The sequence below is a fragment of the Pan paniscus genome, chromosome 10, assembly GCF_029289425.2.
Source record: "Pan paniscus chromosome 10, NHGRI_mPanPan1-v2.0_pri, whole genome shotgun sequence".
Taxonomy (NCBI): domain Eukaryota; kingdom Metazoa; phylum Chordata; class Mammalia; order Primates; family Hominidae; genus Pan; species Pan paniscus.
Genome location: NC_073259.2, coordinates 47,338,936 through 47,365,201, shown reverse-complemented (window position 1 = coordinate 47,365,201; position 26,266 = coordinate 47,338,936). Strand labels below are relative to the sequence as shown.

General features: G+C 34.5%; 1 protein-coding gene across 1 annotated transcript in view; it reads right to left on the bottom strand.

Moving 5' to 3' along the window:
• Positions 1 to 24,333, bottom strand: part of SLC38A4 (solute carrier family 38 member 4) — a 61,323-nt gene extending 36,990 nt beyond the window's left edge. Inside the window, exon 1 of the mRNA XM_003825764.4 lies at positions 24,239 to 24,333. The gene's annotated coding sequence lies outside the window, so the exon portion shown is untranslated. The remainder of the gene's footprint in view (positions 1 to 24,238) is intronic.
• Between the last annotated feature and the right edge of the window lie 1,933 nt (positions 24,334 to 26,266).

The window sequence follows — 26,266 nt, the reverse complement described above, 5'->3', positions numbered from 1 at the left end:
ATCATCTTGTATCCAAGGAACTTATTTAAATCTACATCCACCCTGTACCACAGATAAATGAATGTAGCTTTTACACTACAATCAGTCTAATATTACCTTTATATTAAATTATCTTAATTTCCCCAACAATGCCATTCTTGTCATATTTTGTCAGTGAGAGCGCTTGTTGGTCTATAGCATGAGTTCTCACAGAAATTAGCTTCCATAAAAGTATTCAGTCTGAGGTAGCTCTTAAAGAAGAAACCAACAATAACAGCAGAACTGTACTTGACTATTTCCTATTGCTAGTGCTAATATTTTGGCATTTCCTTTTTTCCTCTACTCAGATATAGCTTACAGATAATATCTAGGAAGAACTAGAAAAGTTAAGATAAATAACCAAATACTAAGGTCTTTTCCCATTTCTGAAAAGATTACATGCTTGCTAATATAAGAATTAAAGCAGCCATTTGATGAGGTATAAAGGACTGGTCATAAGATTTGAATATGTGATTTTGTTTACAGACTTTCTAGCTCTGCTCTTAGAAGAAAACATAGTCATCTTAAACATAAATTGCCACATAAATTTTAGTTCATATTTTCCCAAAGAGTAGTTTCCAGAATGCACAGGGATATGTAGCATACATGATATTAACATAGTGAACTCTTTCTGCTCCACATTTTAATGCATGATACTTAATCTGTCATGAGTTCTGGATGCAGTAAGTTCCATTCATTATAATAGATACTGGACCATTCCCAGAGGTACTTTTTTCTTATTCTTAGAATAATTATTTTCACTTTCTTTAAACTAACTCACATAACTAAAAAATAGCTTCAATAACCTTAAAGCACACTGTATAACATGTTTAAAGAAAACTCAAAAGTTGAGTCATTAAAGCTACATTTTTCAGATCTTAAATGTTGCTTATATACTTCTTAGGAGTACAAATGTAAATACTTTCAAGAAAATCCCAGAACGCTATCTAAGTATAAATCGAAACTGGAGGATCTTGAACTATAAACTAAATGGCAATCTTTTATTAAAAACATACCCAAATTTCTTTACTTTGTCAAAACTAAAACTTTTTAGCCCAGTGTTCATGAATGTGATATATATCATCAATTCAAATATTCTTCCACTGAGTTACAAAACACTCTTAGTTTTACTATACCCTGGGCATTTAACTAAAACCATCCACATATGCTCTGTAAGATACTCAAAGTACAGGGATACTTAAATCCACTGGGAATTCTCCTCTGTCTGATTAATAAATTTGAGGAGAACACCTCTACTTTTAGATAATTGACTCTACTCCTTCAAAATCTAAAGCTATGCTTATATTCCATTCAATTCCCTAGTTTCTTTTAGTAACTTTGTTCTAAAAATACTCCTTAACTAAAATGGTCAAATTAAGAAGAAAAGGTAAGACACAACATTTTTTCTTTTTCATTTGATAATGGTACAGCCCAAACTCTTAGCCATTCACATCTGCTGCACTGAAGTGATGTTCCTTCTTTGATTAGTCAAAAATTTTGTGGGTTTTTTATTTGTTTTCAAGATAAACAAAAATCTTTAATAGTGTAATATTGAGAATGTATTTCTGAACTTTCATATTTTTTCCTAAGACAGATTATGTCAATTCTTCATTATAGTCCATGATCAACCTGGAGATATAAATAACTAAACACATTTTACCAGCTGTATTTGCAATGTTTCCCTTTCTTATTATTCACTGTCCTAATTTTATGTTAAACCTAAAATTATCTGTAAAAGAAAACTGCAATCAGGACCTGGGTAAATAATTTCAATGTTTGACATTATACTGAATTGATCATTTCTAAAATGAGGGAAAAAAGTTATCCAAGTAGTATTTTCAAACATTTTAATTTTTAATGAATAAACAAACAACACAATAAAAATAAGAAAGTAACCATTATTTTAACCCTGCAAATATTCATGTAAAAACAGCTGTACCTTAATTATTTATCCAGTCCTGTGCAGGCTTTCCTGACTTGTTTGGAATGGCAGACCCGTTTAACAGCTTTGATTTATATGAAACTTTAGAGATCTAGACATTGATTTAAAGACCAGTGGGAGTGAACGAGACAAGCCAATCAACACCACCACCTCACCCCAACACCTCCTTCTGTCCAACTTGCGTCAGCTCTTGAAAAAAAAAAAAAGAGAAGCTAAGTCAGTTTACTGTTGTACATTTGGATTAAACATCAGTTACACCAATTTCTATTTGCTTTTAGAATTTTGGCTTTCATACAATAAAATAATCACTGAAAGTTTTAGCTTGGTTGGTGTCATTCTCTATTAAGATTTTACTAGGTTGGTTGACTGATGAATCCAGAAATATTCCGTTTTCAAAAGACTTATGAATTGAAGCCAAAGCAAAACAATACAGTAACAATAGTTACGAGGTCAGATTGTTTAATGAAACATATTCGAAATCTCCAGAAAATATTGATTACATAGTGAAAGAGTTATTTTCTTTTGAGTTGTTGATCTTTTCAGAGAAAATTTTACAGAATGACAAACACTTCCAAACGGTACAGTTACTCAAGATGCCATGAAGTTGGAAATCACAGGCCAATATCAGCCACCACTCCTACACCAACGGCAGTGTGCTGAGTAGGCAAAAGGCTGTTTGGCATTTTAAAAGAATTTTTAAGTAGGTATTTTCGGCATTAAAAAAAAAATCTACTTGGCTCTCAACATGTCAGAGGTAGGGTTTTTAACTCTGCCATATTTTATATGTTGGCAAATCATTTATTTATTCTGCTATTAAAATGTATCAACTAGAAACTATTCTGAAAGTGAGGAAAGAAAAATCACAAACGAATCAAGAATTGAGGGTTCTTTGCCTTTTAAGTATTTATGACATGAATGAACAATCTAATAACCAATCAGAAGCAATGCTAGATTACAACAGATGTGTCAATTCCTATTTCTATAAAAGAAAACTAAACATTGCTCCTCGAGTAAGATATTCTTAAGTCGATGCAAGACATTAAACATTAAACAAAATGTGTAGTTAACAATTTTTTTTCCTTTCCAAATGTGCCCGTTTGGTCTATTAACTGTATAGTATGGCAAACTTACTTTTACTTGTCTCTTAGCTCATTGTCTATTTTTTAGAGTTACCCCATAGTTTTGTCTTTTATCAGATGAGAAGTATTGTGGTCTAGGGGAACAATGATAATAACAAATGTACTAATTTTAACGGTAGGGAAATCTCAAAAAAATTCCTTTTAAAATTTGTATTTCCATCATTTAATAGTGATGTTTCCAATTTAAGATTTCTTTCTGTTTGCAAAGTTACCAGATAAATAAAAGATTAACCATGCAAAAAATTGCAATAATTGTTAGAAAATCAAATCTATTCTGGTAAAATTTCATTTAATAGTGGGTCAATCAAACAAGAATGAATGCACTCCAATATGTTAATTTGATATTAAATTATAATATCATTTAAAATAGGGTGGAGATAAATGTATAGATCGTTAAAGTTTTACTCTTCCTAAAATTGTAAGCTTTGGCTTTGTTGTAATTCTGATCTTCAAGTATAGTAAATAATTATAGTAAATTAGCATTGGATAAAAATTAAAAGCACACATAAGAGACTTCTATTGAAGAGTTTAATCATGTTTCTTTTAAACCTACTCTACATAGCAAAATTCTTATTACAAAACTTTTCTAACACTGACTTAAAAATCAGATATATACACATGAAAACTAATTTGGCAAAAGTTAATAAATTAAAACAATTAAGTATCTGGTTCATCGTTTGATTATTTTTTTCCCTAGATCATTTGACATTTTCAGATGTGGCCAAAATTAATGAAGAAATATATGGTCTGCTCTCAACAAAACTCACGATAACTTTTCTTTCATAAGCAAAACACAGACTTAATCATTATAATTTAATGTTCTGAATATTTATTAAAATCATACCACAATGTAATCTCATGCGCATTTGCTAATAGACTTGTGCTGTTTTGAATTTTAATGCATGGCACATGCAACATTCAGTTAGGCTCATGCTTGTTTCATGTACCATAGTAGAAAGAGCTAATCATCAGAATATGGGCAGACCTTAAAAATGAATAAAATGAAAAATACGTAAGTAGTGAATAATGAAGCAAGTCTGGGAATGAGATGACAAACACTTTAACTTGACCTTCACATAAGAAATTAAAATATGTGCCACCATGAATAGATATATGAGATTTGGTCTGTGTGTCTATAGGGGTAGGGGCTGGGGGTAAGATACATCCACATAAAGGGAGACTTGGCTTCCCAGACTAGAACCTAATTAGTGTCAGCAGAACTGCACAGCATGCTCCAGGACTCCAGGAAATAAGGAGTCCCTAGGGACTGAGGACATTCAAGATTTCAGAGAGCCCACAGACCTTGAGCCGGCTATTAAAAGTCCATGTGAGATTCTAGTAGGTGGAGAGGAAAAGGAAAGACATCCTAGATGAAAAATACCCTTGTAATTCTGATCTTCAAGTATACTAAATAGTTACAGTAAATTAGCATGTTGGATTAAAATTAAAAGCTAAAAATTAAAATGCCAGAAGTATATTCTGGCAACAGTGAGAATCATTCTGGCTCCAGTAGAGACCTTCTGGAGCAGAATAGGAGAACAGAATGGAATAGTACAGACTGCAAAAGGTGTTAAGTCTAGGGAACTCAGATTTTTAGTGATGAAGATCTTTTGAAAACTTCTGAAGAAAGTAAGAAAATCAGCATAGTAAAAATGTAGGAGAGATGATGGTGTGGAGGTGGTGGTGGAGGTGGAGGTGGGTACAAGGAGGCCAGTAGGAAGGTGGACTGATAGTTTGGGTTTGGTGATGTTTGCCTATCTGAGAATAATGGCAGAAGGAAAGGTAGATGGACAAAATTTAAATTGGAACCAATGGTAATTTGACTCTTTCTCTTGTATTCCTATTTCTTTTTATCACTTTCACTAGCTCACAATGCTATGAATTTTAAGTGATCATTTTATGAAAAACAAGAACTAGCAATAAAATCTTCATTTTCCTTACATAGAGAAAGAGAACGTATGGTGATAATTCATCCATTTCAACACCCGTTTCATCAATCTATGACTATCACCTTCAAATAGTGTAGAGAAGGTCTTAGAATGTACATCCCAATGTAATGTTATCTATTGAAAATACAAGAATGTTGGCTCAAAATACAGTGATTCAGATTATACCTGTACATTGAATAAGAAATTTTCTTATACATATTTAAAATCATTGATTATATGGTTTAAAATTTCTACCTCCAACAATGACCTTAAAGAGAAAGTTCCAGCGGGATCAAGTTAAAATTAGTCAACAATTAAAAAAAAAAATCTTAGACCATCATGGTATTTTGCAACAACAGTGGGAGAGATAAACTGTTGTTCTCATCATGACTACACCTAAATTTCTAATTTTAGTCATAGGACAAAATAATATTTGAAAATAAAATTTGGTTGTAGCCAAATTGGAAGAAGACATTTAGAAACAGTAATGACTAAGAAACAAATTACGTATTTTTTAATACTTTTGTAATGCCTTTGTTTCTGTAGTCATTGCTTTTCTTTGCTCTCACTTCAATTTCCCTTTAGGTCATCTCCCTTTTTTCTTGCTTCCATTTCTTTTTAACTTTTCTATACAACATTGTATTTATGATGCCTTATTCTCCAAGAAGTTACCTTTTACCGTAGATTCATAAACTCAAAATCTAATTGATTTTTTTAATCACATCATAGGTAAATGTCTATCTGACCTCCCAGGTCTTTCCTAAAAAGTGGAAAATACTAGCAGGACTGCAGAAAGAAACAATATTTTGATTACTTCTCTTTAATATGGATTTGCTGTCTGCCTTTTGGTTTTCAGACTACAGTGTTAAAGAGAATTTGTGATCTTTTTTGATGCCATTGTTTTGGCACTTCAAATTCTTCATTTTATTTATCTTTTAATATAGATACTTGCAAAAAAAGAAAAATAGAGAAAATCCATAGAAAAATGTTACAGAAATCTTCCTAAATTATTCAAATAGCAGAATTCTCTGCCATGATAAAGGGGAGTCAAGCACTTCTATACCTGAGCTGTCATATTATTTGTATCACTTGTAAAGTAATGAAAACTTAGGTACACTATAGGCATCTCTTTACATGGTTCTGTAATTATTAACCTCAACTTACAAAATAAAAAATTGGAAAGAAAAGAAGAGATAATTAAATGTTACCCCCCCCCAAAGCCACATATAAAATTAATTGCAAACAAAGAAGTAAAGATCAATAATTTTCTAATTTGCTTTGGCAAAGCCTCTCAGATTTCCGTGGAAGCTTGAGCCACTTCTATTTTTTTTAAGACACCAAATATACATATATATCTTTACATTGTTTTAATCCAAAATGGGATTACTAAAATGTAGTGCATTTTAAACATTTCTATTTAACAAAACAACATCTTAACACACATACAATACAAATGACTACATGATTAGGATCATTTGATGATACCTTCAAAAAATCTAAATTTGAGACCCTCCCAAATATGAAGCCCCAAAGAGCTTTCAGCCCAGGCCCCTGGGAGAGGCTCTGATTTTCCATTCTAAGAAACCCCACCAAGTGAAATGCAATGACCCACAAGTTTTGAGGAAATTGCTTAGCTGATCGCACGCCCCTCTCTTCAACCCAACCTAAACCACCTTTACAGTTATATAATGGAGCATTCTGGAAATGTTTGAATAGTCAACTACTATGTTGCAAAATTAGCAAACAAGTTGGGTTCAGGTTGACAAATTTATTGACTTTGCCACAGACCTAAATAGAAAATTGCTTTTAGCCTCAGCTGACAAAACAAGAAAATTAAATTTAAAAAAAATCTGGTTAGACAACAGCCCATGATGTCTATATTTTGCCTCTGTCTTTCAGCTTTGAAAAAGATCCTTCTGGTCCACTTCATTTATTGATCCCACACTGAAATGATGCAATGAAAAGTATCACAAGTTCATTTCAGGCTTCCACCTAAGCAGAAATGTAATGTAACAAGGTCTATAGGACTTATGGGTGATTACAACTTAAATAATGTACTGAAATTCTAAATGTTAAATTAGAACTTTTAGAAGCTTGCTTTAAAGAATAATTTCTAGCCTTTAAAATGCCTGCTTCAGAAAACAGCACTGCTAAGAGATGTATAATTATAATAAGTATAACAATACTTCCTGAAAACTGACTCACCTTGTTAACGTAAGTTCTTCATACAGAATACATATTATGGCAGTGCTGGGCTGGGTTGACTCTCTAGTTCATAGCAATTGATAGTTTAAAAAATTACATTCTTCTTAGATCACAGCATATTAATTTCCATGACTCTCTTTCATACTCCTGCCTGTCCCTACCAGAACAATTTTGATGCATTTTGATTTTGTAATTTCATTAGTGATTGGACTTTGTAAACCTGTTATCATCTTGCTTAAATTTGGACTTTCGGTAGTTTAAGCTGTGACCCAATATGCTGTGTGGATAGACTTTAAAAGCAAGGGGGCCCTCCTAAATGGTGATAATGCTAACATATGCTTCAAAGAATCAGGATCCCTACTAACTAAAGATATGTTCAGGCTGGCCTTTTTACTATCCTATCCAGAATGTTAGAAATAAGAAATGCATGTTCACTAGAAAATGTCTTTCAAAGGAATCTGAGCAGAGAGAGAGAAATAATAGTGTCATCGACATTTCCTCATTCACTTTTTAATGAACTCGGGAGGATTTCCGAGTCAGGTCTCCTCAGTAGAGAAGAGGGCAGGCTTCTGCCTGAAAAGCTTATTTCTACTGGTGGACTCCAAGCAACTCCCAGGTGGGGCCATGGTGTAGTCAGAGCCCTTCACAGGGACACTTGTTGCCTAATGCACCCATTCTTCACCACAAGAGTTTGCAGTGCCCAGCATGGGACATTAACTGAGCTTTTTGTACTTTATGGTTGCTTTAGTTAGGAATTATAATTCTTGGAAGGCTGGGTATAAAATTGGTAGCACCAGTCTTTCTTTAAATATAGGAAAAATAAATTCAGAATAGAATGCAATTTCTATTCAGAAAAGTAAATGTTTTGACTTCATTTGGTGGGACAGCAGCAGAGGGCAGACTTTGGACAGATGGTATATTTAGGTCTGGGGATGGATTCAAGTATGTTTAGATGGCCGATTTGCAGTAATTATAAGTAATCTCCTTTTTTGTTTACCTTGATTAATATTAGACTATGCCTCGTGCATAATAGGTACTATATAAACACTGAATGAATGAAAATCTTTATTAAAGGCACTGATTCAATTTGTGCATTCAAAATCTTTCTTTAAAACTTATTTATGTATGAGGTTGCAGCAAGAGACATTCTAATAATTATTCAGTTGATGGGTCCTGCTATATATTAAAATGTTCCTTCTTATCCTCAGAGCCAATTGTGAAATGGTAAATATTCATGCTATATGCAAGGACCCATTAGTTGCTTTAGAGAGAGCTACCTTACTTCAGTATTAAGCAGTAATTACAAATGCTGTGTTCAAGAAAATAAGGACATAGGGCAATTATAATTAAAATAAGTTATAAATGGTGAGATAGAAAATCTAATAATAATAAGGTCCCTATGTCGTTTCAAAGATTATGTTGTTCTCACTCATAAGTGGGAGTTGAACAATGAGAAGACATGGGCATAGGGAGGGGAACATCGCACACCGGGGCTGTCGGTGGGTAGGGGGCTAGGGGAGGGATAATTACATTAGAAGAAATACCTAATGTAGGTGACAGGTTGATGGGTGCAGCAAACCACCATGGCATGTGTATACCTATGTAACAAAACTGCACATTCTCCACATGTACCCCAGAACTTAAAGTATAATATAAAAAAATAAATAAATAAAATAAAATAAAAATTATATATACAACATATAAAAATATATGCAAAGAGAAATCATGTATATCAAAATGTTAATCGTGGTTATTTCCAGAATGTGGAAATGTAGATAGTGTCTATTTTATTTAATTTATATTTGCCGGCTAACCTTTAAAAAATACAGATTACTTTTATTATCAAAAAAGAATAAACATAATTAGAAACAAAAGCAACAAAACAAAGAGTTCCTATCTTAGGTTTTTCAACAATTGTTAATCAAATCCTGGGCATCAGCCACTAGCTAAATCTCTAGTTTGGGGTACTTAACCAGCAAACAATCAACTCCCTTAAAAAATCTTTGATTCTGAATGGGCATTTATGAGCTATTTAGAATCTAGATAAAATTATACATCTCCAGTTTGTTCTGAAAGAATAGGAAAAAAATGATTGTTTTTTCCCCATCTGCAAGAGATATTCTAAATAGATCTCAAAATATTGTTGAGAAAAATGGGCATATAATATCTTTTACAATGCTGTGAGATAATCAGTTTCTATTATGGCAGAATAAAGAATCATCTCATTCATTCAACAAATATTACTGAACACCTACATGTGCCAGATTTTATGCTAGGGGCTAAGGCAAAGAGACAATTAAAAAATAAAAGACCCAATCTGTCCTCTCAAGACCTAGTCTTTCAAGTGAATTCATTGCTTATGTAGGTCATGATGATGTAACAGGATGCACAAAATGCCCATGACATCTGAGGGGCAGAAGTGTGGCACCCAACTCAGCTTGAAAGGGGCAGAGAAGCTACTGGAGGAAGTAACAGCTGGGCTAAAGCTGAAAGAACAAGTAGAAGTTGGCAGGAGAAATGCGATGGGGAGCAGACTGCAGGCAGAGCAGATGGCACAAGCAAAGGCAAGGAGGCAAGAAGCAGTTACTGGCAGCTGGGTGTGTCTGAAAGAATGGAAAACACCACTGGAAAGGTCAGTGCAGGGATCACAGAGGGCTGTGGATACCATGTCTTTTCTTTGTTATGTTTAATTCATATGAGTTCATTAAAAAAGTCCAGCTCAGCAGTTCCACATAGAGCTTGAGATTTCAGATACATGAAGAAAATGTGTTTTGTTAGAAATTGTGATAATAAAGGTTACTGCAAACAGTAAAAACCACCTGGGTAGCATGAGGCAATCCTTCTTACATTGCATCCCTAGAGAGAGTGTTTATGTGGACCTGGTCCTCTGCTTTGTGTTTGGACCATCAGGATTATTGTATTAGGCTAAGAACAGAAAAGCTTAGGTTCATGAAGTATTTTGCTTCAAATGATGTAAACTATGTCAAAAAAAAAAGCTAATTGCAAGTCTTACAGGAGTTGAATATTTAACTATAGAAATCCTGACTCTTCCTTCCTAGATATTTGAAGTTGATTTTTTAAGTTAGACTCTAAATTTCAACATATTTCAACTTGTCTTAATTATTTTAAAATCCACCTAAGTGAAGATCAATGCTTGAGTTAATTATATATGAGCAATTTTCCAGTAATATTAATTAATATCTTAATTTGCAAGCATTTGTATTCCTTAATTATTTCTTAATAGGGTCTAGTATAGTGTTACAAGTAACAGTTGAAAGACTGATATGTGCTTATTTGGATGGGTAATCTGATTTTTACATGTGAATAAGATAATCATATTGACTTAAATAGTTTTGCTTGCATCTTTTCTTTCTCTTTAAATTAAAGGCTGATGGCATTTCCTTTGATGTTTGCTTAAGACTTTTAGCATTAGCTTTTTCTGAGGAATCCTGAGAGGAGCTTCACTGTTTTTGTCTTGAAACTGTCTGTTCATCCCTTTTTATCTACATGAGAAGTCTTCTGACACCCTATTGATCTGAATGTCTGAACATGTTCTCTTCTGTTATGCTAACAGTGCTGGACTTTGATTCAGAAGATCTGGGTTCTAATTCTGACTCCCTTAATTACTAGCTGTGCTATCAACAATTTGGCAAACTGTATGAGCTTTTTTCTCATTTATAAAATAGTATATAGTTCCTAGGGTGACAACAGAACTATTGGTGGCAGCAGAAAAAATGTACACATTCTTTTATTTTAGTAAATTAAAGCAAGGAATTTTACAAACCTAAAATAAACTATAAACATGACTGGAGTTCAAACTAGCCAAATTTCTTTCTCCCTGTGGAACTCTTTTTTGCCATTGTTTGGATTAAAAACCTTAACAATGTCAATAAGTAGTAATTACACTTAAAAAGGGGTCAGAGAAATATCAAAGTGGTCATCCAAAAGAAATGTTGGGCATAAAATTCTGACATGTCGATATGAAATCTCAATTCTGAATGTTTCAATTTCACTAATTCTCCTCAGCAAAATTTTCACCAAATGTGAATTGGAATGAGCTGTCTTTAGTATTTTTTTAATTCCCTTTCCTGTTTTTAATCAATTAGTCAATTAACCAATTATTCCATCAGTGAGTAATCTTTGAATATCTATTATGCACCCAGAATGGTTGACATCAGTGTCTCTATGTCTTTTGGCTTTCCTTCTGCTTCCTCACATTGGCCCTGTTTTATTCTGACTGACCATAAGCCTTAAGATAACCTGGGAGCGTTACAGCTGAGCTGATATTCACAAGAGTTCTGTTGACATATACATATGTACATTAATTTATTAATTATATGTTATATAAACAGAGATCTGCATACCTATATCTATGTCTGTATTTATATTTATTACAAAGCACAGTCCTTTATTTTCTATTCAAATGAGCTCAGCTTTCATCCTGTGTTCAGATGCTATGTTCCTCTAAGTTCATTATTGTTTTCTCGCTGTAATTCCGAACTCTTTTTCTCAAATATGGATCTGCCCAGTGAAATGGAGAACGCATTGACTCTGGAGTTCAAACTCAAGGATTCGGATCCAATCCCCACTCTGCTGCCTAGGAGCTGAGAGACCTTAGATAAGTCAAGTTAACCCCTTCCTCCTTCGTGCTGTCTGTGCCTCTTGTAAGCCTCACTGTTGAGCTTAAGGGTTGCACTGTAACATATTTGTTTACATGCCTGCCCTTCTAGACTCTGAAGTCTTCAAACACAGACACTGTGTCTTATTCAGCACAGCACAGAGTCAAATAGTAGATTCTGGAGCTCCACTGCCTAGACTTAAATCCGACTTCTGTCTTTTATCCTGTCTGACTTTGGGCAAGTTATTTGCCATTTCTGTGCCTCAATTTCCACATCTACAAGAAGGAGATAATAATAGTGCCTACCTCACAGTGCTGTTATGAGGATTAAGTAAGTTAATATTTGTAGAGCATTGAGAAGAGCATCTGGCACATAGTGAACATTTGTGAGCATTTGTTATACATGCATATTTAAAGAATTGTCTCCGACTTCAATACCTAATATGATACCTATTTAATAAGTCTTTTTTGAATAAGTAAAGTCATGCAAATATTCTGGAACTCAGTTTTCTCTTTAATACTGGGTCTAATGAAAACTTAGACAAGGTTATTGTGAGGGTTAAATGATGTATTGGATATACAGCATTATAAACATACAAGGTATTTCTATTGTTCTCTTTTATAAAAGTGAAATGACATTAGCAAAATAGATTATAGAATTAAATTAGCTTCAACACTTTTTGCTTTGAAAGTGTATTGTTACTGTGTATTAGACTATTATTTCACTTGTTATACTATTGGTTGGCATTGGGGAAAAGGTGAAAAATGTGAGGATTTGACCCTGACCCCTGGAATCTCAGAAAACAACCTCATAACAAGGCGCAGTTTGCAATATGTGTTTGTTTAATATTAACCAACCTGTGAAGCTGAACAGCCCCATGGTACTTATTTACCCCTGAACCTGTCATCAGCGCCAGTGTTTAAACATGCAAGTGTACTGGCAGATTTGGGGGGTTGGTTGGCTTTGCTTTGGGTTAATCTTTTTTGTGAGATTGATAAAACATGAAGACCCAAAGATGTACCACGACACACTTTCCAAATGCTAAAGTAAGTGACCTACATTTCACTTACACTGTACCATTTGATGTTGCTGAGCATTTTAGTACTAATTGCCAAAACAGCCACACAGTTTTGGTCTAATCACATTCAGTAGAATCAAATATAAGACGTTTTTAATCATTATGAATCAGTGCATGGATTAGCTGGCAGCAAGAATGGATGAGTGGCTCTCTTTGAGGCAGTTTCTTGATCAAACAAGACAACATGCTTGTCTTGGACAAGATACATGGGAATCTCCGATCTTTACATCTCTTAAATTCAAGGCAGTCTTGCAAGCATGCATACATGCTACTTCTCATTAATTTGAGGTTAACCTGGCTAAGATTGCTTAGAATTTGAGCTGAAGACTAAAAGGCTGTGGTGTCAAATACTTTATTAGGTCCAGTTTCACTCATTCTTTGAGATTTAGAAATGAGGAGTTTTATTCATTTCAGTGTGCAGAAATAGATCATGTACCATGGCTTTGTGGCATGAGTTTTCACCTAAAATGCTTAAAAAACAATTTTCTTCCAAAGCTTTGCATTATCTCATGTCATCACAGTTATTCCATGTTATGGTTGCTAAAATTATTTGAGAATAATTGAATAGAAGATGTATATGAGATAGTATACTGTATTAACTAGATTTTTGGGCAAAATGACTTTTCAAGGATTATAAATGGCTAAAGGATATATATATATATACACACACACACACACACACACACACACACACAGAGAGAGATTGAGAATATGAATCATATTGAGATGGCCTTCCTTTTATCTCTTGAGTAGACTGGTAAATTAAGACCACTTTTTGCTCGTTATTCAACTCTTCCCTTCCTCTCTTCCATCCTTCCCTTTCTTCCTTTTTTATTTTTGCACAGAGCAGTAACTTAGTAAAGAAGGCATGTGTCTAGTTTATTTACTTTTCTTCAATGAGATAATTTACAACCTTAGAACATGGCCTGGGATAGAGTAAGAGCTAAATAAATATTAGTTGCTGTTGTTGTTGGCTGTATATTTTTAAATCAGTGGACTCCATAAAATAGCCTAGGCACACAATATTTTAAGGGAATCTATTCATAAGCAGTAGATTATTTTGAATTCAGAATAACAATCAAATATTAAATAACTAAACTCCAATTCAAAAATTTAATTCTGTATTTCTTGGCTAAAAATCAGATGACAAATTTAATTCGTAGGCCTCCAGGCAAACATTTCAGGAATGGTTCCCAACTTTTGTTATTAATAATATTAACAGGTCCCCAGGAGAGATGGCTTTCTTTAGTATGTCCCTTAAAATATCCAGCCACTTGGGCATTAGCATTCCTTGTCTTGTGTTAACTTGTTAAGGAGTTAACGTTTCATACATAGAAAGCCCTGAAAAAATATATATTTAAAGAGAAATGCTGACATGGTCTTAATTCCTCCAGCACTGCTGCAACATCTGTTAACTGTAGTCTGACATTTAATAAAATATATGGACTTGCCATAGCAATGTCTGCAACACAAAGAGTATATGTGTTTCTAAGATAAAGAAAACTTTTTCTTTCAAAGAAACATACAAAAATATGTTAGTGATAGGCACCAATGAGATATTCTGCAAAATGGAAATGTGTATAGCAGCAATATTTTAATATGAGACCATAGAATACTTCTAAACCCTTAGAAAATTTCTAAGTTACTTATTATTATTACTTTACAAAAGGAATCTTAAAGGGTAATATTTGGATGCATAATATTGACTCTGGCAAAAAACACAAAACCATACATGTAAGAATTTGGGGTCATGACTGTCACTTTAGAAAAAGCATAATACGTAAATATAATGTCTTTGTTTTCTTTTGCCTGACACTTTCTGTATGTCTGAAGTATAATTTGTGAAAAGTGAACCTCAAAAAACTTTAAAAAACAGACAAAAAACATTCTATACCTGTTTCTAAAGTATATGCATAAAACGTTGCTTCAACTTCTATAGAAATAAAAATATGGGCAGCTGATTAGGCCTTCTTTCGGCCTCAATCAGCATATTTGGTGGCCTAAACCTTATAGGGAATTTGAAGCCTACCACACTTGACTGTTTCCCCATTTTCCCTATTTAGAAGGTGTGCACTCATTTATTTTTGCTCAGTTAATTCTAGTGGAGAATAAAGGAGTAATAAAAAATGTATTCACATGGCTACTGAACGGTTTTCTAAATTTTTTTGCAAAACAAAATATTTATAATGGTAGAAACTCAGAAATACATGCATATATATTAGTCTTACTGAGAGAATTACAAAGGGGCACCAAATGGGCTTTTAATTTCAATTCTGATGAAAAATTCAGAAAGTAACTATGTAGGAAGTAACAGCTCAGAGGTATTGGGAGATCTTGGCATAGAATAACCTCTTACCCAGTTGAGGGAATCAAATTCCTGAAAAGTCCATGACCGGAAAATTTCAGGTTGAGTAGCTTAATAGCTTAAGGGGAAGATATGGTTTATGCAGTTGGGGCCAGGCTTGTGTATATCTGTAAAACATTTTCACACAAATAAAAGTAAAAAAAAATCACCAATGATATTTTTACATAGTTTTAAGTGGCAATAATAAATACAATTAAATTTTGAGTTCCCACCTTTTGCTCACTAAAAAAGTTTCTAGAGTGGTTCTGTACAAGAGTTCCAACAACAGCAAACTCATACAACTTTGTTGTAGATAAACACATACCAGGGGAAATGTTTGGCCTTTTTCTATCAAGACATCCAATGCCTTTTTGATTTTATGGATTAGAGGAATTGTCTCCTGCTTGCTAACTCCCAGTGTTGGTTCAGGAACAGGACTCACTTAGATGCTTGACAGGGAGAAACTTCTGATAACTTTAATTGACCTACTAGGTCTAGATGAGTAGATATTTCTCAAGCTTGTTCCTCTGCCTCTCAAAGCAGAGGTTTTTAACCTGGTGCACGAAAATGATATCACAAGGTACAAATTGCCAACCCTTCTTGCACTTATTGTTGCTCCCTCCCCTCAAACCAAAACCCAGTTCTAAGGCCTTACCCGAAGCCCCAGGAGCCTCTTATGTCTTCTAAGCCTTTAGACAAAAGGATCTCCTCTCACTGTGCTTCCATTTATATTCCCTTTCTATCAGTGAGCCCCTGGGTCTTACTCTTTTTCTCTTAATTATTCTTAATCAGACTGACTGGGATTTGCATATATGATGTTAAATTCATGCAACTTCCTAAAAGATACATTGAAGCAAATTCATACTATGATTTTTGCATAGCTGACTGCAGTTAAAATTAATTCCTATTAGTAAAATAACTTACATATACTAATAAAGTAATAGAAAATTATTATTAATAAAGGTTATATGTTCTTTAAAAATATTTTCTAGTATAGGTGAATTGAGTAAACATAAAGTTAAATTTGCTTAGTTTTTCAAGAGTTGAATAGAATAAAGAGAAATAATACAAAAGTGAGAAGATGACAGGTTTTTGTAAAAGTTTGCTTTTGAGTTTCGTCTTGGGAAAATAAGACCTGCATGTTCATCTGTCATTGTAGTAGGGAGAGCATGTAAGTGTGACCTTCATAATCCATGCTAGCATTTGTTTCTTATGAGATAATCCAATGGTTTGTGTCTTGCTGTCACTCATCTTCTGGGAGTATTCTGTAAACTATTGGTAGGTTACAGGGGCATGTCAGTGAGTTCTGCCACACTAGAGTCTTAAGAGAAGCAGCTTAGACAAAACCTATGAACAACCTCTATATGAGTCATATTTTCATTCATTCCAAACCAGTTCCCTATTTTATTTAAATATTATTTATATGCTGATTATTTTAGCTAAATCAGATTTGCAGAATGAGAAAAGCAAGTAAATTTTTCCTTAAACATGATTTTTCATGATCCTTGGCAAAAGTGTTATAATCTAGACCCCAAAGTGAAAGGTCTGATTACTTAGTTTTGGTAATATAGTACAACTCATTTTTACTTCTTTATTATGAAAAAATTTAAATTTAAACATAAGTAGATGGAATAATATAAGGAACCCTCAGCTGGCATTATCCAATATCAACCGTGGCCAATCATTGCATCTAAACCACTGTGCCCCCTCTCCCATTATTTTAAGGTAAATCCCAGATACATAATTGCATAATAAATATTTCTATGTATATCAGTAATAGAAAAATACTTTTAAAATGTAGCCATGTGGGACAATTTAAAAAATCAAAACAACACTTAGTGTTTACTGGTTATATCTTGCAATCTTACCGAAAGTTAAGCAAGTGCCTCTGGGTGAGTAGACCAGTACATTTTGAAACCTGATTGAAAGGACACTTCAGACAGGCTGAGTTCTTTCAGGAAGAAATGTTAGGTAAATCATGGGTATTAAAGTGGAATTGATCAAAATTAGGCAACATATAGCCTGGAGGATCCTCAGGGCAACAGAAGAAGAAATGACAATTTGCAATTAAAAAAAAGGGAATCAATTTTATGAGGGTTAGATTGAAGAAATCAGAATTTTGGAGTTTGAGAATGACATTTTAAAAGTCATGTAAATCAACACAATTCAGAATATGGGTAATTCTGTAAGACAACTAGATTTCATCATCAAATCGTAAGATGTGGAAAAAAGACATGAGAAGTTATTAACTCTGAGGACTGAAAGAGACTTAAAAGACTTATCAACCAATGAGAGTGAGAACCCTGTTTGGATTCTGATTCAAACTAACTAAGGGGAGGGAGGGGGAGAGAGAGAGAGAGAATATGAGAAATAAATGAACACTGCATGAATAATTGATAATATTAAGAAAATGTTGGTTTGATGAATATGCTAATTACCCAGATTTGATCATTACACATTATATATATGTATCAATATATCATTCTATACCAATTATTAAATACCAATTAAAAATTAAAATAAGAAAATAAATGTTGGTTATATTTAAGATGTGATGATATTTTAGTTATTCTTAAAGAGTTCTTTTCTTTTTGAGATACATAGTGATCATTCATGGATCAGATTATATGATGACTTAGTTCGTCTTGGAAATAATTTAGTAATGATTGTGGTGGGGTAGCAGAGGAGAAAAGATGTGAGTATAGATAAACTACAACAGACAAGTATTGATTATTGTTGAAACCAAGTGAAGCTGGAGATTCATTACACTATTCTCTGTACTTGGGAATGTTGAAAAATTTCCCAATTGAAAAGATTTGCTTAAATTTCCTAGTTTGGAACTACTACACATAGTTTTCTTGATAGTTCCCTCGAAAGTTTAAAAGAAGAAAGAAGATACTACCAATTCTTTCAGTCAACCAGAAGTATTAATTAACTAGCACTCTTGAGTTGTGCCATTATAGATGAAATTTATAATGATGACTCCGAGGCACTCTGAAACATTGAAAAGTTAAATTATGTGCAACAAAATTTTGATTTTAAAGTGGGCCTCACTGTGTTATTTTAACAGCTTTATTGAGGTATGACTGATATAAAACAAATTATACATACTTAATGTATACAACGATGAGTTTGGACATGTCTATACACTTGTGAAACTGTCACCATGGTCAATGTAATAGATATATCCATCACCTTCAAAAGTTTCTTTGTGTCCTTTTGTTTAGTTTTGTTTGAGATAAGAACACTTAACATGAAATCTACCCTATTAACAACACTTTCGTGCCTAACGATAGGCATTATGCTATACAGCAGATCTCTAGAACTAACTCATCTTGCATAACTAAAACTTTATGCCAATTTAAGAGCAACTCTCCATTCCCCACTTCTTCCAGCCCCTGGTAACCACCATTCTATTCTCTGCTTCTGAGTTTGACTACTCTAGCTACTTCATATAATTGGAGTCATGCAGGATTTGTCCTTCTGTGACTGGCTTATTTCACTTAGCATATTGTTCTCCAGGTTCATCCATGTTGTCACAAATAGCAGGATTTCCTTCTTTATCAAGGCTGGGTAATATTTCATTTTATGTATATACCACGTTTTCTTTATCTATTCATCTGTCCATGGACATTTGGGTTGTTTCCATAACTTGGCTATTGTGAATAGCGCAGCAATGAATGTAGGAGTGCAGGTATCGCTTTGAGATTTTGATTTCAATTCTTTTGGATACATACCCAGAAAGTGGGATTGTAGGATCATATAGTAGTTCTATTTTTAATTTTTTAGGAACCTCCATACTGTTTTCCATATTGCCTGTACTAATTTATATCCGCACCAACAGTGTACAAGAGTTCCCTTTTCTCCATATGTTTGCTAACATTTGTTATCTTTTGTGTTTTTGATAATAGCCATCCTAATGTGTGTGTGGTGATATTTCATTGTGATTTTAATTTGCATGTCCTGATGATTACTGATGTTGAGCATCTTTTCATATACCTGTTGGCCATTCATATGTCTTTTTGAATAAATGTCTATTCAAGTCCTTCGATCCTTTTTTAAATCATGTTATTTGTTATGTAGGTGTTCCTTATATATTTTGGATATTAATTTCATCAGATACATGGTTTGCAAATACTTTCTCCCATTCCGTAGGTTGCCTTTTCATTCTATTGATTATTTCCTTCGCTGTGCAGAAGCCTTTTAGTTTGATGTAGTACTGCGTGTCTATTTTTGCTTTTTTGCCTGTGCTTTTGGTGTCATATCCAATAAATCGCTGCTAAGACCAATGTTAAAAAGTTTTCCCCTATGTTTTATCCTAGGAGTTTTACAGTTTCAAGTCTTACATTCAAGTTTTTAATCCATTTTTAGTTTTTTGTTGTTTGTTTATGATGTAAGATAAAGGTCCAATTTCATTCTTTTGCATGTGGATATACAGTTTTCCCAACATCATTTGTTGAAGAGGCTGTCTTTTCCCTATTGTGTGTTCTTGGGACCCTTGTTGAAGATCAGTTGGCCATATATGTGTGGGCTTACTTCTGGGCTCTCTATGCCATTCTATTGATCTATCACTCTCTTTAGGCCAATACCATACAGCTTTTGTTGTCTTGTTTGTTTTTTGGTACCATATTTTTTCAGTTACTATAGCTTTGTAATATATTTTGAAATCAGGAAGTATGATGGCTCCAGCTTTGTTCTTTAATAAAATCACTTTGGCTATTTTGAATCTTCCATGGTTCCATATAAATTTTACGATTATTTTTCCTATTTCTGTAAAAAATGCCATTGGGATTTTGATGAGGACAGCATCGAATTTGTAGCTCACTGTGGATAGTATGGGCATTTTAACAATGTTAAGTCTTCCATTCCATTAACCCAAGATGTGTTTCCATTTATTTTCTGCTTTAATTTCTTTCATTGACCTTTTATAGTTTTCAGTACATAGGACTTTTACCTCTTTAATTACGTTCATTCCTAAGTATTTTATTCTTTTTGATGTTACTATAAACGTGATTGTTTTGTTAATTTCCTTTCAGAATAGTTCATTGTCAACATATAGAAATCTAACTGATTTTGTATGTTGATTTTGTGTCCTGCAACTTTACTGAATTTGCTTACTAGATTCAAGAGTTTATTGTGGGGTCTTTAGGATTCTTCTACATGTAAGATCATGAAATGTATGCATATGAAATGTGCATGTATGCACCACACCCCTTAATTAGTTTTTTTGACATCTTTGGGAGGGTGTTATTTTGACACACACGTACACATAGGGTTCCAATCACTTAACAAAGGGTAATTATTTAAGATACAGTCACAGGAATAGAATAAAGCTAGAATCTCTTACCAAAAATAAAATCTGTGCCAAATATACATATTTTTATGAGACCTAAGATGGGAAGACTCCTTCTACTTGTTTCTATCTCAGTGGGTGGGCAACTGGAGATTCTCTCTTCCTAGTTGATAGGCATAAAGGGACCCTAACCCTTCTTATGACAGCAATTAGGGTTGAGAGACAACTTACTCAAAGACCAAAGCTAATAAGGTCCTGGCATGATAGCTGAGCCAAAACTCACAACCCACTGTCTAACTTCTGAGCCCAGCTCCTAAGACAGTCCATCACCACTGGGCACCTACTTTATGTTGAACATGATTCGTAAGATAGGATCCCTGTCTCCAAGACATGTGGAACTGAACTGGAGAGCTGAGGCAAATAGAGTAGGTTTTGTATAGGAAGAATGGTGTGACTTCAGAGACAGAAGAGTGGATTCCAGGCAGGGGACATGGGATCAGAAGTTTGACCTTGGAAACAACAAACAAGAGTCTACTTCAGCTAAAATAGAATGTTTGTATAGAGTTTGGCTGAGGTTGATCTTGACTACCAGATTAAGAAGTTTAAACTTTAAGGAATTTTGGTATAAAGAATAATGGAAAGCATTATATTTGGTTTAATTCTTCAATATGGATACCATGATAATATTATGAAATAGTTTTAAAGTAATTATGCAACATACACAGTTTAACATATAGTTTAAAAGTAATTATACAATGCACATAAGGCATTTCTATTTTACTTTTCTTTCAAAAACTGCATTACTTCCCTTCAAAGAAAAAGCTTTAAAAAATCAGAAAACAACCCTCCCATCACCCTGTAAAAAACAATGCCTGCAATGTTGAGCATCATAGTCAATATATTTACATTTCTTATCACACCTTCCTAATGACTGTCATCATTAGTCAAATAAGTAAACAGTATAAGAGCGGTATGCAAAATTCAGTGGGTCTTTTGTTTGGTCTCGTGAATTACAGAGAAGTGTTCATTCCCTCAAGTTTATAGGATTAAATTATCTGCCCTGCTCACACACACAGGAGATATGACCCAGAAGAACAGCCTGCAAAGCAATGTGAGATATCTAATGTTTACTTAAAATAAAATACATTATAAAGACAGCACAAATGATTCTATTCCATTTCAAAAGACTCAGAAAAGCAGATCTACCTATAAAAAGAGTTATAAATTATTTTAGCTGTGATGTTTCTTCATGTTGAGACTTTGGAACCACCATTGCCAGCTACACTCCATCCTTTCCCAAGATTTAGGACAAGGAATATTTTTCTGGTAACAGAAATCATTAAAACGGAGACTCAGGGCAATGCATTCAGTTAAACTCAAGTCTAGTCACGGCTCCAGACTGACTGTTTCGTTCTGTGAATTGACAATATGTCTCTGAAATTCCAGAATGTGAAATTCTGAAACCTCAATGGGATATTTACAAATGCTTTCAGATAGTAGTGGATATTTTGTTCTCTTCTCTCTTTGGAGGTGGGAGGAATTCTTCAATGGGTACGGGCTGAAGGGAGGGATTTAGCCTAAGTCTTCCAGGTACTATTCAGAAGTGATGCATTTCCCTTGGCTAGTTATAGCCTCCAGTTTCAAGGTTTCTCATGCTTGTGAGCATGCAGATAAAGAATAACATTTCATTTTAAAACCTGATTTGAAGGGACCTCTGGGAGACCTCCTCCCAGCAGCAGATGAGGTGGAGGTGAAAGTAGTGTAACACTGACAGTCTCTGAACCTGAACATCTGCCCTTGATAGTTGCCCTTGGGCTAAAGATGCTGTTTTGGGCTCTGGGTGACCCCTGTCAAACCCAATAGCTACTCACTGTCATTTCCAGCCATGCCACTGTCCCTCAGTTGGCAGTATGTGTCTGAGCATAGATTGGCAGGGAACTTCCGATTGCAGAGGCATTGTTTTGATTCATTTCAAGAACTCTGAAATGTCTTAACTAAGGTAAAGTAACAGATTACTGTACCAATGTAAAAATTTTAAAAGGTACTAGATTTTATACCTTATTGTCTAAGTACATACTTTTTTTCTGTCCTGTTCCTTTTCTCCTTTCCAATCCTCCAGTGTTTTAAATGAAGATGGAGTGTATACATTCTTTTGCCCTAACACAAACAAATGTCATTTTGAAAATAAAAATATTCACATTTCGTCCTCATACTTTTCACCTCTTCAAGTGCCCTCAAGTACCTCCTTAATCCCACTGAAGTTCCAAGTTTCACTGATTTAAAAAGCAAAGGAAAATGTGCAGCACTAGATAGAGTCAAACAACTGGAATGCTACTTAGCATGAAAAACGACCAAACTATCCATCTACTCAATAACTTGCATGGATCTCAAGAGCATCAAGTTGAGTGTAAAAAGAAAAAAACTCAGTCTCAAAAAGATCACATGCAGTATGATTCCATTTATATAACAGTTTCAGAACGATGAAAATATAGAGATGGAAAACAAGTGGTTGCCGGGGTAGCGAGGAGCAGGTGGAGATAATGATAAAGAGGTGGAACAAGGGAGATCCTATGCAAGATACAGGTGGAAGTTCTGCATCTTGACAGGCCTATAGTGGGTCAGATTGCACAAATCTACACATGTGGCAAAATGGCATAGAACCTATACACACATTATTCCAATGTCAGCTTCCTGGGTTTAATATTATACTAAAGTGTGTCAGATGTAACCACTGGAGGAAACCAGGTGAAAGGTTCAGGTGGCCTCTCTGTGCAACTGGATGCAAATATATAATTACTTTAATATACAAAGTTTAAATGTCAGCTTCCTGGGTTTAATATTGTACTAAAGTGTGTCAGGTGTAACCACTGGAGGAAACCAGGTGAAAGGTTTAGGTGGCCTCTCTGTGCAACTGGATGCGAATCTATAATTACTTTAATATACGAAGTTTAAATGTCAGCTTCCTGGGTTTAATATTGTACTAAAGTGTGTCAGATGTAACCCCTGGAGGAAACCAGGTGAAAGGTTTAGGTGGCCTCTCTGTGCAACTGGATGCAAATCTATAATTACTTTAATATACAAAGTTTATATATATATATATTCCTTACAGATGCCTCTGTACAGAAAGAATAATGAAATATAGCATAGTGGCACATGCCAAAAATGTGTCAGATACCTTCTTTAAAGCATACTGTTACTAAAGAATTACTAAAGTATTGCTTCAAAAGATAAGAAGGAATAAAACAGTAATGACTGCATTCTCAGGACTGCAATAAAATAGCTCTGTTTTCCAGTGTTCTCAACCTTTGGATTGCTTTTCAGGTATTCACAAAGCAAAGTGGGAAACACGAACCCTTTTAGTTAGATCACTTTAACAATAGAGGTCAGTTTGGTCATACGGTTTTAAAGAATACTCTGCATCCATGAAACACATTCTTCCCATTTGGAAAAATTCCAGAAACAAGACTATAGCCTGAATAGCACTATCTAGCATGCACGAAACGCTTCTTAAAAGCAAGGACTGCCACAGCCTCTCTTCTTAATGAATCCCTCCCACCCACCTCGTTTTTCAGTGCTTTGCAGTATGTCTTTTTCTCTTTCCCCTTCCACGTTCGTCTCACCCACTCTCCTGGACCCTCTAACCAAGTTGCCACGCAAAAGCAGCAAGCAAACCTGTGTGAGTGGGGTGTCCCGAGGCGGCAGCCTCCCGCGATCCTCCGTGCACGCCACCACCCGGCTCATGCTCCAGGCGCTGCGCACACCCCAGTGGCCGCGCAGGACGTGCGGTCACTGGAGAGCCCCCAGCCACGCCCCTAGATGCTGCTGGGCGGCCTGCAGGAGTACCAACATTGCAGACAGAACAGCGACCCATCCTGCCGTAAGCCAAAGTTGCCTGTTGGTAAATTGCGTCTTTTTTCTTTTTCTTCAACATCTTTATAGTACCGCGAGTGTACCCAGTGTTATTAAATTATGCCAAAACAAAGAGCAAAGTCCCTGCCCTTAGGAGTATGCAGTGTAAAATGAATAAATGACGCAAGGCAAAATGACAGGACAAACACAGGGTGGGTAGAAAGAGTTACGAGTGAAAGGGAAGGTAGAATCAATAAGACTTTCACTGGACCAAAACATGGAAAGGCTGTTAGGGCCCCAAATCTTCATAGCAGATTATAGAAATGAAGAATTGCGATAATATCTATAGTAGCAATCCTATTTTATTGAGTGTTTACGTGCCATGCAGTATCATCATCACAATAATTCTATACCATAGCTGTTGTTTTAAAAAGTGCCAGATATGATTCTAAATGTTTTACAAATATTCACTAATTTGATCCTCCTAAAATCCCTGTGAGGTAGGAACTATTATTTTCCCCATTTCAGAGATGAGTGAAGCAATAAAGTGGACTGACTTGCTCAAGGTAACTCAGGCAAAAAGTGGGAGAGCCAAAATTGGAACCCAGGAAGTTGGATGGTAGAGTCAAGATCTGAGCCCAGGAAGCCCAACTTTATGATGGCATTAGGATTCATATCCACATTACCTTGCCTACCAAGCTTATACTCTTAATCATGTGCAATCATGCAAATTAAGTAAACAATTTAAAAGTATTTGTATTGACTATAAACAATGCACAAAATCATTTTGCAAAGGCCTTTAGTAGGTCCATGAAAAAAATGTTTATTTGAAGAATATTTTCTGTCAAAAAACAGAAAGAAACATGTTTTCTTTCTTCCTTCATTCATTCAACAAACATGTACCAGTGTCTGTTTATACCAGGCACTGTGTTAGGCATCAGGGTGACAGTAGTGAACAAAAGAGACAAAATTGAGGGGAAACAAGGGAACTGAGATGATAGTCACTTTAATGATGAATACACATTAGATTTATTGGGAACAATAGGAAGAAATAGCCAACAAGAAATAATCATATACAGGGAATGACATTCTCTGGGCTGCACTGTCTGGCATGAGTATTATTTAGTCCTTTTTTCCATCTCCTCTCCTTTTTCCTTTGTTTTAGTTATGATAGAGGAAATCACGCTATCGAAAAACATTTCATATGGACATTTGTTAACATTTCAAATAATGCTTTGGGTGGTAGAAGTAATTGAATTCCCTTCCTAATAACATTATGACCAAGAGTATTTTACAAGCATGGATATGGTAAAGAGGTATGCAGACCTCTGAGCTTGGAATAAAAACCTGGAATAATAGATCCTTACAAAACAAAAGTTGTCAAAGTCTGTTATGAAAACCCAGGATCTTGACTGGCATAAACATCTACTAAAAAGATAAAAGGATAGCATTTGTTACTGTCATTCAATTCCCTACATCACCTTTTAAAAATACATTTGTACTTCCTGACTCTGCTATAATATACTAAAATGAAAAATATAGCCATTAAAAACTAAAATCAGAAGAGAAATCCCCTCCACCTCTCCCCTCATAAAAGCATAGAAGAACATTTGTTTGGATTTTGTTGTATGTTTGTGTAAATTTTATCTATGCTAAAATAGAATATGCCCTTGAGAACCAGAAAAATAATTTGGTTTTCCCTCAAATGGAAAGATAAGACTTTGTTGTCTTATCTTTCCATTTGAGCACTGGTTTTAAATCCTAACATTAAAAGCAATCAAAAAAGCTGTATGCTTTCTATTATGGGACCATAATAAAATAATAAAATGTGTTGCTAATTCCTATGTTCAG